Raw genomic sequence first — 17,500 nt, forward strand, 5'->3', positions numbered from 1 at the left:
TTTCCACCCCCCCCCTTCTCTCTCTCTAACTCCCCCTCTCTACCGGGTCGCCTCAAACCAACCCCCCCCCCTTTTTTTTTTAATTTATTTATTTATTTATTTATTTATTTATTTATTTATTTATTTTTTTTTTTTTTCTCTCTCTCTCTCTCCCTTCTCTCCCCTCTTTTCTGTCTATCTACCTATCTATCTGTCTATCCATCTATCTATTTATCGGTGTATTCCACTTTACTATCGCATCGTTCCTTCGCGAAGATTCGACCTTCGCTCATCCAACAACCCCCCCCCCCCACCTCCGCCGTGACCCTTTCACCTCGCCCCCTCCACCGTCCCCTACTGTTCCACTACAGCGTTCTATACTACTACTACTACTACTACTACTACTACTACTACTACTACTACTACTACTACTACTACTACTACTACTACAACTACTACTACTACTACTGCTACTACTACTACTACTGCTACTACTACTACTACTACTACTACCACTACTACTACTACAACTACTACTACTACTACTACTACTACTACTACTACTACTACTACTACTACTACTACTACTACTACTACTACCAATATGTCTTTTATCTTCCATTATAGTCTGGAAAGTTCTGTTCCCTGACGCTGACCTTTGCTTATCAATTAGATCTGCCCCCTGGGGCACCCTATCCTCTACCCACGCCACGCTAACATTTCATTCAGAAAAGTGAGTGGAGCAGGCACTTATGTTGGTAACAACAAGATATGAAGTGAATAGAAAAGTGCCAGAAGACAATAGAGAATAATTTTTTTTTTTTTTTTTTTTCCGCGGCGGTGGTGGGGTTTGAACCTGCGACCTTATTGGTACGACAACTCCGCCTGGCAGGTGAGAGCGTGGCTCTACCGTGTGAGCTATCCACGAACACAAAAATATTCGTTTCAAACTCAAAGTCATTACTAGATCCCTCTCTCACCCACTTCTTGAGACCGCCGATTCGTTCGTACACCACCATCGCGAATAATTTTGACCAGCAGTTAAGCTTAATAGCCAATATTCTCAACACAAACATATAACATAGAAACGATTGAGACATTGAGTATGCTCCGGTGTATGGGGTGAATTTTTTAATTCAGAAAAGTGAGTGGAGCAGGCACTTATGTTGGTAACAACAAGATATGAAGTGAATAGAAAAGTGCCAGAAGACAATAGAGAATAAATTTTTTTTTTTTTTTTTCCGCGGCGGTGGTGGGGTTTGAACCTGCGACCTTATTGGTACGACAACTCCGCCTGGCAGGTGAGAGCGTGGCTCTACCGTGTGAGCTATCCACGAACACAAAAATATTCGTTTCAAACTCAAAGTCATTACTAGATCCCTCTCTCACCCACTTCTTGAGACCGCCGATTCGTTCGTACACCACCATCGCGAATAATTTTGACCAGCAGTTAAGCTTAATAGCCAATATTCTCAACACAAACATATAACATAGAAACGATTGAGACATTGAGTATGCTCCGGTGTATGGGGTGAATTTTTTAATTCAGAAAAGTGAGTGGAGCAGGCACTTATGTTGGTAACAACAAGATATGAAGTGAATAGAAAAGTGCCAGAAGACAATAGAGAATAAATTTTTTTTTTTTTTTTTTTTTTTTTTCCGCGGCGGTGTGGGGTTTGAACCTGCGACCTTATTGGTACGACAACTCCGCCTGGCAGGTGAGAGCGTGGCTCTACCGTGTGAGCTATCCACGAACACAAAAATATTCGTTTCAAACTCAAAGTCATTACTAGATCCCTCTCTCACCCACTTCTTGAGACCGCCGATTCGTTCGTACACCACCATCGCGAATAATTTTGACCAGCAGTTAAGCTTAATAGCCAATATTCTCAACACAAACATATAACATAGAAACGATTGAGACATTGAGTATGCTCCGGTGTATGGGGTGAATTTTTTAATTCAGAAAAGTGAGTGGAGCAGGCACTTATGTTGGTAACAACAAGATATGAAGTGAATAGAAAAGTGCCAGAAGACAATAGAGAATAAATTTTTTTTTTTTTTTTTTTTTTTTTCGCGCGGCGGTGGTGGGGTTTGAACCTGCGACCTTATTGGTACGACAACTCCGCCTGGCAGGTGAGAGCGTGGCTCTACCGTGTGAGCTATCCACGAACACAAAAATATTCGTTTCAAACTCAAAGTCATTACTAGATCCCTCTCTCACCCACTTCTTGAGACCGCCGATTCGTTCGTACACCACCATCGCGAATAATTTTGACCAGCAGTTAAGCTTAATAGCCAATATTCTCAACACAAACATATAACATAGAAACGATTGAGACATTGAGTATGCTCCGGTGTATGGGGTGAATTTTTTAATTCAGAAAAGTGAGTGGAGCAGGCACTTATGTTGGTAACAACAAGATATGAAGTGAATAGAAAAGTGCCAGAAGACAATAGAGAATAAATTTTTTTTTTTTTTTTTTCCGCGGCGGTGGTGGGGTTTGAACCTGCGACCTTATTGGTACGACAACTCCGCCTGGCAGGTGAGAGCGTGGCTCTACCGTGTGAGCTATCCACGAACACAAAAATATTCGTTTCAAACTCAAAGTCATTACTAGATCCCTCTCTCACCCACTTCTTGAGACCGCCGATTCGTTCGTACACCACCATCGCGAATAATTTTGACCAGCAGTTAAGCTTAATAGCCAATATTCTCAACACAAACATATAACATAGAAACGATTGAGACATTGAGTATGCTCCGGTGTATGGGGTGAATTTTTTAATTCAGAAAAGTGAGTGGAGCAGGCACTTATGTTGGTAACAACAAGATATGAAGTGAATAGAAAAGTGCCAGAAGACAATAGAGAATAAATTTTTTTTTTTTTTTTTTTTTCCGCGGCGGTGGTGGGGTTTGAACCTGCGACCTTATTGGTACGACAACTCCGCCTGGCAGGTGAGAGCGTGGCTCTACCGTGTGAGCTATCCACGAACACAAAAATATTCGTTTCAAACTCAAAGTCATTACTAGATCCCTCTCTCACCCACTTCTTGAGACCGCCGATTCGTTCGTACACCACCATCGCGAATAATTTTGACCAGCAGTTAAGCTTAATAGCCAATATTCTCAACACAAACATATAACATAGAAACGATTGAGACATTGAGTATGCTCCGGTGTATGGGTGAATTTTTTAATTCAGAAAAGTGAGTGGAGCAGGCACTTATGTTGGTAACAACAAGATATGAAGTGAATAGAAAAGTGCCAGAAGACAATAGAGAATAAATTTTTTTTTTTTTTTTTTTTTCCGCGGCGGTGGTGGGGTTTGAACCTGCGACCTTATTGGTACGACAACTCCGCCTGGCAGGTGAGAGCGTGGCTCTACCGTGTGAGCTATCCACGAACACAAAAATATTCGTTTCAAACTCAAAGTCATTACTAGATCCTCTCTCACCCACTTCTTGAGACCGCGATTCGTTCGTACACCACCATCGCGAATAATTTTGACCAGCAGTTAAGCTTAATAGCCATATTTCAAACACAAAAAAACATATTATCTCTAGGAATTTATTCGATTGAGACTATGTTGTACAAAGATGTATAGCTCCGAGACAATAGATAATGGGGTGAATTTTTTAATTCTAGAAAACGCTAGTCAAACAAGCTTATGTCCATTTGAGAGATCGCGTAAAATGGAAATGACAATAAGTAAAAATTTTTCAGACATACATGAAACGATTGAGACTTTGAGGCTGGTGTTGAAAATAGTGCAGGCACTAGTAACAACAAATATGGGAATAGAAATCAGAAACAATAGAAATAAATTTTTTTTTTTTTTTTCGCGGCGGTGGTGGGTTTGAACCTGCGACTTATTGGTACGACAACTCCGCCTGGCAGGTGAGAGCGTGGCTCTACGTGTGAGCTATCCACGAACACAAAATATTCGTTTCAAACTCAAAGTCATTACTAGATCCCTCTCTCACCCATTCTTGAGACCGCCGATTCGTTCGTACACCACCATCGCGAATAATTTTGACAGCAGTTAAGCTTAATAGCAATATTCTCAACACAAACATATAACATAGAAACGATTGAGACATTGAGTATGCTCCGGTGTATGGGGTGAATTTTTTAATTCAGAAAAGTGAGTGGAGCAGGCACTTATGTTGGTAACAACAGATATGAAGTGAATAGAAAAGTGCCAGAAGACAATAGAGAATAAATTTTTTTTTTTTTTTTTTTTCGCGGCGGTGTGTTTGTGCTATGTAATCGTGTAGACTCTGGTACAGACCAAAATTATTCGTTGTAACGAACAACCCTCCGGCCGTTCGTGTGCGTAGAAGAGTACTAGTAAAAATGAACTTTGCGATGTGTTTGAAAGATACGCATTATTTTAGTTGTTACAGTGAGACTGTAGTCACTCACTGGTAGAGCCACAACGTCTGTCTCACCGTAGGCCACGTTGCGGAGTTGTCGTACCAATAAGGTCGCAGGTTCAAACCCCACCACCGCCGCGGAAAAAAAAAAAAAAAAAAAAAAAAAAAAAAAAAAAAAAAAAAAAAAAAAATAATTTATTCTCTATTGTCTTCTGGCACTTTTCTATTCACTTCATATCTTGTTGTTACCAACATAAGTGCCTGCTCCACTCACTTTTCTGAATTAAAAAATTCACCCCATACACCGGAGCATACTCAATGTCTCAATCGTTTCTATGTTATATGTTTGTGTTGAGAATATTGGCTATTAAGCTTAACTGCTGGTCAAAATTATTCGCGATGGTGGTGTACGAACGAATCGGCGGTCTCAAGAAGTGGGTGAGAGAGGGATCTAGTAATGACTTTGAGTTTGAAACGAATATTTTTGTGTTCGTGGATAGCTCACACGGTAGAGCCACGCTCTCACCTGCCAGGCGGAGTTGTCGTACCAATAAGGTCGCAGGTTCAAACCCCCCCACCGCCGCGGAAAAAAAAAAAAAAAAAAAAAAAAATTATTCTCTATTGTCTTCTGGCACTTTTCTATTCACTTCATATCTTGTTGTTACCAACATAAGTGCCTGCTCCACTCACTTTTCTGAATTAAAAAATTCACCCATACACCGGAGCATACTCAATGTCTCAATCGTTTCTATGTTATATGTTTGTGTTGAGAATATTGGCTATTAAGCTTAACTGCTGGTCAAAATTATTCGCGATGGTGGTTGTACGAACGAATCGGCGGTCTCAAGAAGTGGGTGAGAGAGGGATCTAGTAATGACTTTGAGTTTGAAACGAATATTTTTGTGTTCGTGGATAGCTCACACGGTAGAGCCACGCTCTCACCTGCCAGGCGGAGTTGTCGTACCAATAAGGTCGCAGGTTCAAACCCCACCACCGCCGCGGAAAAAAAAAAAAAAAAAAAAAATTATTCTCTATTGTCTTCTGGCACTTTTCTATTCACTTCATATCTTGTTGTTACCAACATAAGTGCCTGCTCCACTCACTTTTCTGAATTAAAAAATTCACCCCATACACCGGAGCATACTCAATGTCTCAATCGTTTCTATGTTATATGTTTGTGTTGAGAATATTGGCTATTAAGCTTAACTGCTGGTCAAAATTATTCGCGATGGTGGTGTACGAACGAATCGGCGGTCTCAAGAAGTGGGTGAGAGAGGGATCTAGTAATGACTTTGAGTTTGAAACGAATATTTTTGTGTTCATGGATAGCTCACACGGTAGAGCCACGCTCTCACCTGCCAGGCGGAGTTGTCGTACCAATAAGGTCGCAGGTTCAAACCCCACCACCGCCGCGGAAAAAAAAAAAAATTTATTCTCTATTGTCTTCTAACATTTCATTCATACTGCAACCACCATTGAGTACAGACGATACAAGTTATTTTTCATTATATTTTATTTGTTTTCCACGTTTATTTGTGTATTGTTGTGCTGACGAAGGGTTTGTACCCGAAACGTCCCTTGTCTGTTTTGTTCCCATACGAAGCCTTTCCATTTTCACTCTTTCGTTAGTATTTTACGATCACCGGCTTCAGGCAGCCCTTACCGTTTTCTATACACTTCTGGAACTTTACATTGGGTATTTGCCATAGACTAATGCATGTCTGCAAATAATTAAGTAAATAAATGATAAAGAGGAAATACAATGACATAGAAGTAAACCAACAAAAAGCTTAACAAAACTAGACACATTAAAACATACCCCCCCCCCAGATTCTCTCTCTCTCTCTCTCTCCTCTCTCTCTCTCTCACTCACTCTCTCTCTCACACACACACAAACAAACAAACAAACAAACGTTCTTCTTCTCTCGTATCACCCCAATTTTGTACCCTTTTATTCTCTATAATAATATTCATCATCATCATCATCATCATTGCCTTTTTCACCCTGGGTCAGGGTGTAGGCCACAGACAAACAGTTTCTATCCTTCTCTATCCCGAGCTAATTTTTTTTAAATATCTCATTCCATGTCTTATCACTTCTCTGTATATCAGCTTCTTTAATTCTTAGTCCTTTCGGCTTTGATATATTCACACCCACTATTTACCCATCCTCACTGTCCTTCATCTCCATCTTAATGCCACTTTGAGAAAGTCTCCTAGAGGTAGAGGGTGCAAAGGACATTTTAAATTGTTCTGTTCAGGATTTTAAACTTATCACCCTACCTGATCTACCTGATATTTTATATTCTAAAAATAGTGGATGTTGCTTATCTTTCAAGATGCTAAAAATTTTTAAATTTTTTATAGAAGAATATTCTTCATAGAGGAAATTTTGTGCAGGTAGGGTGGACAGCACAATGCTTTCGGCTCTTCTTACAATTTTACCTATTCATTCTCTATTCCCTGCAGGGATAGGCCCAATCCAGCAATTGATTCTAAATGTGATAATACTTCGAACTATTGACACATAGAACACATTAAGGGTTTCTTTTGTAACTTGAAAAAATTAGTTTTCTAAGGAAAACTGAGTTTTGAACAAATAATATTTACATGCAAATGCCAATTCGGCTTGTTGTCAATGCTAAGTCCGAGATCTTTATAGGAATCAACAATTTCCCAAAATTGCTGCTCAATTCTTAGGGGCACTAAATGATTTTTGTTTAGCCGAAAATCAATTATCATCTCTTTTGTTTTTTGAACATTAAGTAATAGCAAGCTATCCTTATACCCGTTTACAAATTTTGCCACCTCATGAGGAGACTCTTAGTTACGAATAAAACACTGAATAACTGAATCGTCTGCAAACTTAATAATTTTTGTATTATCATAGTGAACCCTGTAGTCGTTTGTGTACAGGGTATAGAGGGTTTGGTACAAAACACAACCTTGAGAGCTCCTTGTATTAATGTCTTTAGACTAGAAAAGTGTTATTTATTTTTTCATACTGAACTCTATTCGTTGTAAATTCCAAAATCCAAACTACGATACTGTTGCTCACATTTAAATCCAAACACTTTTAAAAAAATCATAATATGTGTTTAAATTGTATTGAATGCAGAAGGGAAGTCAATGAAAAGGAGACATGCATATTATATTTTTTTCTCTCAAGATGTTTTAGGATGCTAGTTACAAATACACTGCATGTGTTGTCTACGCGTCTATTCCCCTCGCCCTCCCTTTATAGGCAAACTGATGTGAATTTAAAAGAAATAATAGAACAAACCCCTCAAACACTTTCAGAACTATTGGTGTTAACGCCACTGGTCTAAAGTCATTTAAACAACTAGTATTCTTTCTTTTTTTCGGAACCTTTTATAAATCAGAGGTCTTTCACAAATCAGGTATTACATTAAGAGAGAGTGACGTGTTAAAAATAAATGTAACACATAAGCCAGGTGGTGACAACAAGCTTTAAACATTCTACCATTACATTTATCTGGCCTGCATCATTTAGTGGATATTGCGCTTTATAAAACCTAGAGAGAGAGAGAGAGAGAGAGAGAGAGAGAGAGAGAGAAAGGAAGATAGATAGATAGATGGATAGATATATATAGAGAGAGAAAGAGAGAGAGAGAGAGAGAGAGAGGAAGGGAGATAGATAGATAGATAGATATATAGATAGAGAGTGAAAGAGAGAGAGATAGAGAGAGAGAGAGAAAGGGAGATAGATAGATAGATAGACAGATAGATAGAGATAGAGAGAGAGAGAAAGAGAGAGAGAGATAGAGAGAGAAAGGGAGATAGATAGATAGAAAATAGACAGATAGATAGAGAGAGAGAAAGAAAGAGAAAGAGAAAGAGAGAGAGAGAGAGAGAGAGAGAGAGAGAGAGAGAGAGACAGAGAGAGAGAGAATGAATGAATGAATGAATGAATGAACCAAGAAGTTGAAGGAATGCATAGCCAAGGATTACATTGGGTCACCAATCACAAATATATTAAAGTTTCTAAACTTTGAATTCCATAAACCCTCAACACTTTGGTTAACATTCCATGAGTACGGAAACACGTACAAGTGACGTCATTATCTCTTGGAACCGTATGTGGCTCACTTCGACAAGCAAATATTCACATAGAAACTCTTATTTTATTACATCGTAGAAAACTATGATTGGTTTGCATTAGGATTTAGAAAGTTATTAACATTATATAAATTAAAAAAAAAAAATTGAGCTTTATATAGCGCAATATCCACTAAATGTTTTCAAAGCGCTTTACAAGGGGTCCCTGGCCAACAGCAACATTTAACATGTAGGACGGGACATGCCGCTTGTTAGGCGATATTACAATTTTTCGGACAAAGACAACGCTGTTTACGGCCAGGTACTCATTTTACACCTGAGTACGGTGAGAGAAAGTGAGTAAAGAGCCTTTTCCAAGGACTCAACTATGCGCCGAGCGCGAGGCTCGAACCCAGGACCTTCCGATCCGAAAGCGAGTGTCATACCACAAGCCCACATAGCTGCAAATGCCCCTTCAGTCTATCTTGTTTCTGTCTGTCTCGGTGATATCTATGCGGGCATTGGCATTGTTGTATGTGAAATCTTCTTCTGTGTAATGTTTCTATTTTTTAGTATCATTTTACATCGTTTTCCTGATAGACAATAGATGTGACCAACTACATCCAAGCTGTATTACCTCGGTAAGAGCTTTGTACTTGGAAATGAATTTGTTCTAGCCACAAATTTGAACGTTTCAACCCGCTGGAGGGTGTTGTGATTATTTTAGCTAAACGCAAAGCATCAATAGTCACACATTTGAAAATAGGGATACATTTCCAAACGTCAAGCGAGAGAATCAATAAAATTTCTTATAATTGCAAAAACTCCATGCTTGAATTTCTCAACATTTTATTGATGATATGTGTTTAGGTTAAATACTCACAACATCCACCAGCCAAATTTAACATACCGACACATAAAAATGTGTGTTACCTTAAAAGTAGGAGTATGCGCTTGGCTAAGGAGCTCACAACATTGCCATCCGGAAGTATAACGGACAAACACACTAAACTTTGTGTAACCATTATCGTTTATAGTCAGTATAATAGATGGTGTGCGCTTGACTAAGAAGCTCACAACGTTGCCATCCGGAAGTATAAATGGCAAACACACAACACTATGTGTAACCTTAAACGTTTGTAGTCCGGCTAATACAGTTTAGTGAGAATTACTCATAAACGAGGATGGCAAATAACAATAACAAAGACCTGAGTGACGTTAACTTCGAACTATCTATATATAATCTGATTGATTTGATTTAGTGATAACTAATCACCTAACAGCCTGTATAGCAGGAACGAAATTGACGTCACTCAGCTATTTGTTATTGCTTTTGACAGCCATTTTCAGAGTATTCTCAATAAATTATATAGAGTGTGCGCTTGGCTGAGAAACCGTAGCCATCGTTATGTTATAGCCTGATACTGTAGCCATCGTTATGTTATAGCCTGACACTGTAGCCATCGTTATGTTATAGCCTGATACTGTAGCCATCGTTATGTTATAGCCTGATACTGTAGCCATCGTTATGTTATAGCCTGATACTGTAGCCATCGTTATGTTATAGCCTGATACTGTAGCCATCGTGATGTTATAGCCTGATACTGTAGCCATCGTTATGTTATAGCCTGATACTGTAGCCATCGTGATGTTATAGCCTGATACTGTAGCCATCGTTATGTTATAGCCTGATACTGTAGCCATAGTTATGTTATAGCCTGATACTGTAGCCATCGTTATGTTATAGCCTGATACTGTAGCCATCGTTATGTTATAGCCTGATACTGTAGCCATCGTTATGTTATAGCCTGATACTGTAGCCATCATTATGTTATAGCCTGATACTGTAGCCATCGTTATGTTATAGCCTGATACTGTAGCCATCGTTATGTTATAGCCTGATACTGTAGCCATCGTTATGTTATAGCCTGTTACTGTAGCCATCGTAATGTTATAGCCTGATACTGTAGCCATCGTTATTTTATAGCCTGATACTGACCGTAGCCATCGTTATGTTATAGCCTGATACTGTAGCCATCGTTATGTTATAGCCTGATACTGTAGCCATCGTTATGTTATAGCCTGATACTGTAGCCATCGTTATGTTATAGCCTGATACTGTAGCCATCATTATGTTATAGCCTGATACTGTAGCCATCGTTATGTTACAGCCTGATACTGTAGCCATCGTTATGTTATAGCCTGATACTGTAGTCATAGTTATGTTATAGCCTGATACTGTAGCCATCGTTATGTTATAGCCTGATACTGTAGCTATCGTTATGTTATAGCCTGATACCGTAGCCATCGTTATGTTATAGCCTGATACTGTAGCCATCGTTATGTTATAGCGTGATACTGTAGCCATCGTTATGTTATAGCCTGATACTGTCGCCATCGTTATGTTATAGCCTGATACTGTAGCCATCGTTATGTTATAGCCTGATACTGTAGCCATCGTTATGTTATAGCCTGATACTGTAGCCATCGTTATGTTATAGCCTGATACTGTAGCCATCGTTATGTTATAGCCTGATACTGTAGCCATCGTTATGTTATAGCCTGATACTGTAGCCATCGTGATGTTATAGCCTGATACTGTAGCCATCGTTATGTTATAGGCTGATACTGTAGCTATCGTTATGTTATCGCCTGATACTGTAGCCATCGTTATGTTATAGCCGGATACTGTAGCCATCGTTATGTTATAGCCTGATACTGTAGCCATCGTTATGTTATAGCCTGATACTGTAGCCATCGTTATGTTATAGCCTGATACTGTAGCCATCATTATGTTATAGCCTGATACTGTAGCCATCGTTATGTTTATAGCCTGATACTGTAGCCATCGTTATCTTATAGCCTGATACTGTAGCCATCGTGATGTTATAGCCTGATACTGTAGCCATCGTTATGTTATAGCCTGATACTGTAGCCATCGTTATGTTATAGCCTGATACTGTAGCCATCGTTATGTTATAGCCTGATACCGTAGCCATCGTTATGTTATAGCCTGATACTGTAGCCATCGTTATGTTATAGCTTGATACCGTAGCCATCGTTATGTTATAGCCTGATACTGTAGCTATCGTTATGTTATAGCCTGATACTGTAGCCATCGTTATGTTATAGCCTGATACTGACCGTAGCCATCGTTATGTTATAGCCTGATACTGAAAACCAAAAGGACTGGCAGTTTGACGTCATTATTTGATTTTTGCACCGCCTAGTGAGTTGTCGTTAGTAGAGCTCATGGAAACAAGTTATTTCGTTGGTTGAACTATTGAATACAACTCACGATTTGTTTTCTTTTGTGACATTTTGACGTCATTTTTTTCGTCAGTACCAGGCCATAGCTTTACGAAGGCCACGAAGAAACTCACATCATTGCCATCTTGAAATTTAACGGACCAACACACAAAACTATGTGTAACCTCGAACGTTTATAGTCTGGTTAATACAGTTTAGTGAGAATTACGCATAAAGATGGATGAAAAGAAACAATAACGAAGACCTGAATGACGTCAACTTCGCTCTATCTATTGATCAGAATATAGATAGTATGGGCTTGGCTAAGAAGCTCTCAACATTTCCATCCAGAAGTATAACAGGCCAATACACAAAACTATGTGTAACATTGAACGTTTAAAGTCTGGTTAATAGAGTTTAGTGAGAATTACTCATAAACGCGGATGGCAAAAAACCACAACAAATACCTGAGTGACGTCATCTTCATCTTACCTTACCTTACCGGAGTTCCGTCTCCCGACAGAGGTTGAATGTCATGGAACGACAGTCTTCACGCTCAAAGGCCATTACCATTATTAGTCATCTTTGTACGACTCATAAACGTTCACGTTTCATACAGTGCCTAAAGGCCTTTGAGCGTGAAGAATGTCGTTCCATAACATTCAACCTCTGTAGGGAGACAAAACTATTGTTTTACCATTGCTCCGTCATCTGTCTTTACAATATTCACATTTCATTTATCTCTCCAAGACTTGTTGAACTCCAACGCCTCGAAACTTGTTTTTTGATCATAGCTCTTTCTTGATGTATTAGTGTGTTAACGTTATTTTCGTGTACGAATGTGTTAGGGCTGACCCTCACCGGAGGCTGACTCTGACGACCCGGCACTGCCGTCTTCTGCCGTCTTCCAGATAAAGACGTCGGACACGGAAAAATACTAAGAATAAAGAGAAGAGCCGCTTGACCTACCCATACCAAGCTCGAAAAAAAACAAACAAATGGTATGGTTTTGTCCGTGCCCGACGTCTCTATTCGGAAGACAGCAGCGGACGCAGAGGACGGCAGTGCCGGGTCGTTGGAGTCAATCTCCGGTGTAGGATAGCCCTTAGGGATAGAAAGATGTTGAAATTGTAAACAGCGGATCAATCCTCCAACAACTCGGGCTACTACAGAACAACGATGATCATTATTGTTATTCTCGATCTCATAACATTTGATGCCAGTTGATACCAATATGAGCCGGAAATGACGATTTGATACAGAAAGTACGCATCATAATAATGCTTTCTGCACCAATCCTCATAAACAGTCACATATCTTTGCCGTTCTCATTCATGTCTAAATTCTACGTGGAATGCTTTACTACAGATCATTCGTGAAAGAATCTTTAATTTTAACTCATTCCTTACCGATCATTTTCAGGATTTTATTAAACACGTGAATTGTATTTTTAAACTTGAACTTACAAGCAATAAGTGCCTTCTATACCTAATTTGAATGTGCAAAACTAGCTGTACAAATCATAATTAAGTTTTATATATATCGAACATAAGAAGGCGGTGTGTATTGGAGGAAAGAATGTAACAAATCTGAGGTATGCAGATGATACGGTTCTACTGGCAGAATCTGAACATGAACTACAAGAATTACTGGATGTTGTAGTCAGGAGTAGTGAAAATATGGGACTGGAACTGAATATATCTAAAACAGAATGTATGACGGTATCTAAAAATAATAACCCACCAGCCTGTGTAATAACAAGCAGAGGACAAACAATACAACAAGTTGAATGTTTCAAATATTTAGGATTCAATGTAACATCCAATGGAAAATCAGATTGTGAAATAAAGAAAAGAATAGGTATGGCGAAGAATGCATTCAACCAGCTGCATACAATTATGAAAAACAGGATATTAGCATGAAAACAAAAATCAAAGTCCTGGATTGCTATGTACTGTCTGTGCTGCTATATGGTTGTGAGAGCTGGACCATAAACAAGACCATGGTTAAAAGACTAGAGGCAGCGGAAATGTGGTTTTATAGAAGAATGATGAGGGTGTCATGGGTTGAAAGGAAAAGAAATGAAGAAATTTTAGAAATGGCAAACAAAAAAAGATCACTGATAACACAAATCATCAAACGCCAAATGGAATTTTTAGGACACATTATCCGCCACCCTGGTTTGGAAGTACTCGCCTTGACTGGAAAGATGAATGGAAAAAGAATAAGAGGAAGACAAAGAATAACTTATTTGAAAGGGATGAGAACTTGGACAGATGAAGCTGAGAAAGGTGGCGCTGCTTTAATAGAATTGGCAAGAGATAGATCAGCTTGGCGGAAGATGATCTCCGACGTCTGCTTCAGATATGGAACTACATGAGATGAGAATAAAATAGATTAGTCATAATTAAACCTCAAAGACTTAGTATCTTCTTAGCATGTTTGTGAAATTGGATATTGACCTTAGAAATCCTAAAAATGATACAATTATTCGGAAAAAGATGCTACAGACGCTTTTTAGGCTTCATCTGGACAGATCATACCATACGTCAAATGAAGCGGTTTACGCTAGTGCCGAACGGTACCGGTACTGAGTACCGGTAATACCGGTACCAGACTTACCGATAATTTATCGACACCAAGCATCCCAGTCTCGATACTCCGACACTCCACTATTCTGCAAGTTGCTTTTCAGTGACATTGACACGTACCATTAACAAAAATAAAGTGGAAACATCGAATTAAAAGAGAACAAAACAAAAAAAAAATTAAAACTAAAAAAAAACAAAAAAACAAAAAAAAAAAACAAAAAACACAATAAGAAACAAAAAACAACAGAGCTCTCCAAACTCTGCATTGTCGATAACAAATCATCGGCAACGAGAATTATTATCGGGAATTACCGGTACCGATCTCTAAAACAGCGATACTGATACTGGCCACGGATTACCGGTAATTTATCGACAACGAGAAGAGTTGGTACCGCCTGGCACTAGTTTACGCAAGAATTTTGTCTCTATGACAGGACCGCAGGAATCCCTCCTATCTATAGCCAAAAGGAGAAAATTCTTCGTTTGGCCATGATACATTGATAAATACCAACATGCAGGGGATCTTAGAAGGAGTCAGAAGGAGAGGACGACAAACTAAATGCTGGATGGATAAAGTAAAGGAATGGACAAGGAATGGACAAGGAATGGACAAGGAATGGACAAGGAATGGACAAGGAATGGACAAGGAATGGACAAGGATGGACAACTCAACACTATTGAGCAAATCTGAGAATAGATCTAGATGGAAGGCACTTAGTGAAAAATCATCTCTCATGCCTCCTCTACAACCACTTCGATTATGAGAATGAGGTGATGTGAGGTGATGAGAAACTAGGCGTTTGTTGTGTGTGTATGTGTTTTCTCTCTCTCTCTCTCTCTCTCTCACACACACTCCTTCTCTCTCTGTGTGTGTGTGTGAGTGTGTGTGTGTATGTGTGATTGTGTGTATACAGGTGTGCTCAACCCAATATAATTCGTGATATTAGCGCTTTAAGTCTGATGTCAAAAAAGAAAAGGAAAGCTTCAATTAAATAAACAAATAGAGATAATGTGTTATCAATAAAACACGATGAATGAAATGCTAAAGACGAAAATATTCCTCATTAGTGTTTCATCCATTGTGTTTTGTTGATAAAGGGGAAACCCGAAATGTCCACATTATCTGCGTTTGTTTATTTAATTGAAGATTTCATTTCGTTTCCTAGTGAATTTATTGGGCTAGTAGGGTGTTTAGAGAGATAATCTTGAAAACAGGCAGTAAGGAGAGAATTATTAATAGATGGAGATAGGTTTGATATTTGGAGCATTTCTACATCAAGATAGAGAAATGTTCAAGGCTGTCAGGTGGTACAAAGTCGTTATTATCTACGTCCAGATAGAGAAATGTTCAGGTCTGTAAGGTGGTACAAAGTCGTTATCTACGTCAAGATAGAGAAATGTTCAAGACTGTAAAGTGGTACAAAGTCGTTATTATCTACGTCAAGATAGAGAAATGTTCAAGGCTGTCAGTTGGTACAAAGTCGTTATCTACGTCAAGATATAGAAATGTTCAAGACTGTAATGTGGTACAAAGTCGTTATTATCTACGTCAAGATAGAGAAATGTTCAAGACTGTAAGGTAGTACAAAGTCGTTATTATCTACGTCAAGATAGAGAAATGTTCAAGACTGTAAGGTGGTACAAAGTCGTTATCTACGTCAATATATAGAAATGTTCAAGACTGTAAGGTGGTATAAAGTCGTTATTATCTACGTCAAGATATAGAAATGTTCAAGACTGTAAGGTGGTATAAAGTCGTTATTATCTACGTCAAGATAGAGAAATGTTCATGACTGTAATGTGGTACAAAGTCGTTATCTACGTCAAGATAGAGAAATGTTCAGGACTGTAATGTGGTACAAAGTCGTTATCTACGTCAAGATAGAGAAATGTTTAAGACTATAAGGTAGTACAAAGTCGTTATCTACGTCAAGATAGAGAAATGTTGAAGACTGTAAGGTGGTAAAAAGTCGTTATTATCTATGTCAAGATATAGAAATGTTCAAGACTGTAAAGTGGTACAAAGTCGTTATCTACGTCAAGATAGAGAAATGTTGAAGACTGTAAGGTGGTACAAAGTCGTTATTATCTATGTCAAGATATAGAAATGTTCAAGACTGTAAAGTGGTACAAAGTCGTTATCTACGTCAAGATATAGAAATGTTGAAGACTGTAAGGTGGTACAAAGTCGTTATTATCTACGTCAAGATAGAGAAATGTTCAAGACTGTAAGGTAGTACAAAGTCGTTATTATCTACGTCAAGATAGAGAAATGTTCAAGACTGTAAGGTGGTACAAAGTCGTTATTATCTACGTCAAGATAGAGAAATGTTCAAGACTGTAAGGTAGTACAAAGTCGTTATTATCTACGTCAAGATATAGAAATGTTCAAGACTGTAAGGTGGTACAAAGTCGTTATTATCTACGTCAAGATAGAGAAATGTTCAAGACTGTAAGGTGGTACAAAGTCGTTATTATCTACGTCAAGATAGAGAAATGTTCAAGACTGTAAAGTGGTACAAAGTCGTTATTATTTACGTCAAGATAGAGAAATGTTCAAGTCTGTAAGGTGGTACAAAGTCGTTATTATCTACGTCAAGATATAGAAATGTTCAAGTCTGTAATGTGGTACAAAGTCTTTATTACGTCAAGATAGAGAAATGTTCAAGACTGTAAGGTGGTACAAAGTCGTTATTATCTACGTCAAGATATAGAAATGTTCAAGTCTGTAAGGTGGTACAAAGTCGTTATTATCTACGTCAAGATAGAGAAATGTTCAAGTCTGTAAGGTGGTACAAAGTCGTTATTATCTACGTCAAGATATAGAAATGTTCAAGTCTGTAATGTAGTGTACAAAGTCTTTATCTACGTCAAGATAGAGAAATGTTCAAGACTGTAAGGTGGTACAAAGTCTTATCTACGTCAAGATAGAGAAATGTTCAAGACTGTAAGTGGTACAAAGTCTTTATCAACGTCAAGATAGAGAAATGTTCAAGACTGTAAGGTAGTACAAAGTCGTTATTATCTACGTCAAGATAGAGAAATGTTCAAGACTGTAAGGTGGTACAAAGTCGTTATTATCTACGTCAAGATAGAGAAATGTTCAAGACTTTAAGGTGGTACAAAGTCGTTATCTACGTCAAGATAGAGAAATGTTCAAGACTGTAAGTTGGTACAAAGGCGTTATTATCTACGCCAAGATAGAGAAATGTTCAAGACTGTAAGTTGGTACAAAGGCGTTA

General features: G+C 38.5%; 1 protein-coding gene across 4 annotated transcripts in view; it reads right to left on the bottom strand.

The window, feature by feature from the left end:
• LOC144959621 (uncharacterized) overlaps positions 1 to 17,500 on the bottom strand; it is a 31,003-nt gene that overhangs the window by 11,189 nt on the left and 2,314 nt on the right. For 2 of the 4 annotated variants that reach the window (XM_078892257.1, XM_078892259.1), the window contains exon 2: positions 6,023 to 6,080. The gene's annotated coding sequence lies outside the window, so the exon portion shown is untranslated. Of the gene's footprint in view, positions 1 to 6,022; positions 6,081 to 12,364; positions 12,605 to 17,500 lie in introns of those variants that run through there. The other 2 variants (XM_078892258.1, XM_078892260.1) reach the window with 2 other exon arrangements.

This window comes from Berghia stephanieae, chromosome 14 (genome assembly GCF_034508935.2).
Source record: "Berghia stephanieae isolate SIO BIC M18660-M18661 chromosome 14, UCSD_Bste_1.3, whole genome shotgun sequence".
NCBI classification, from domain to species: domain Eukaryota; kingdom Metazoa; phylum Mollusca; class Gastropoda; order Nudibranchia; family Aeolidiidae; genus Berghia; species Berghia stephanieae.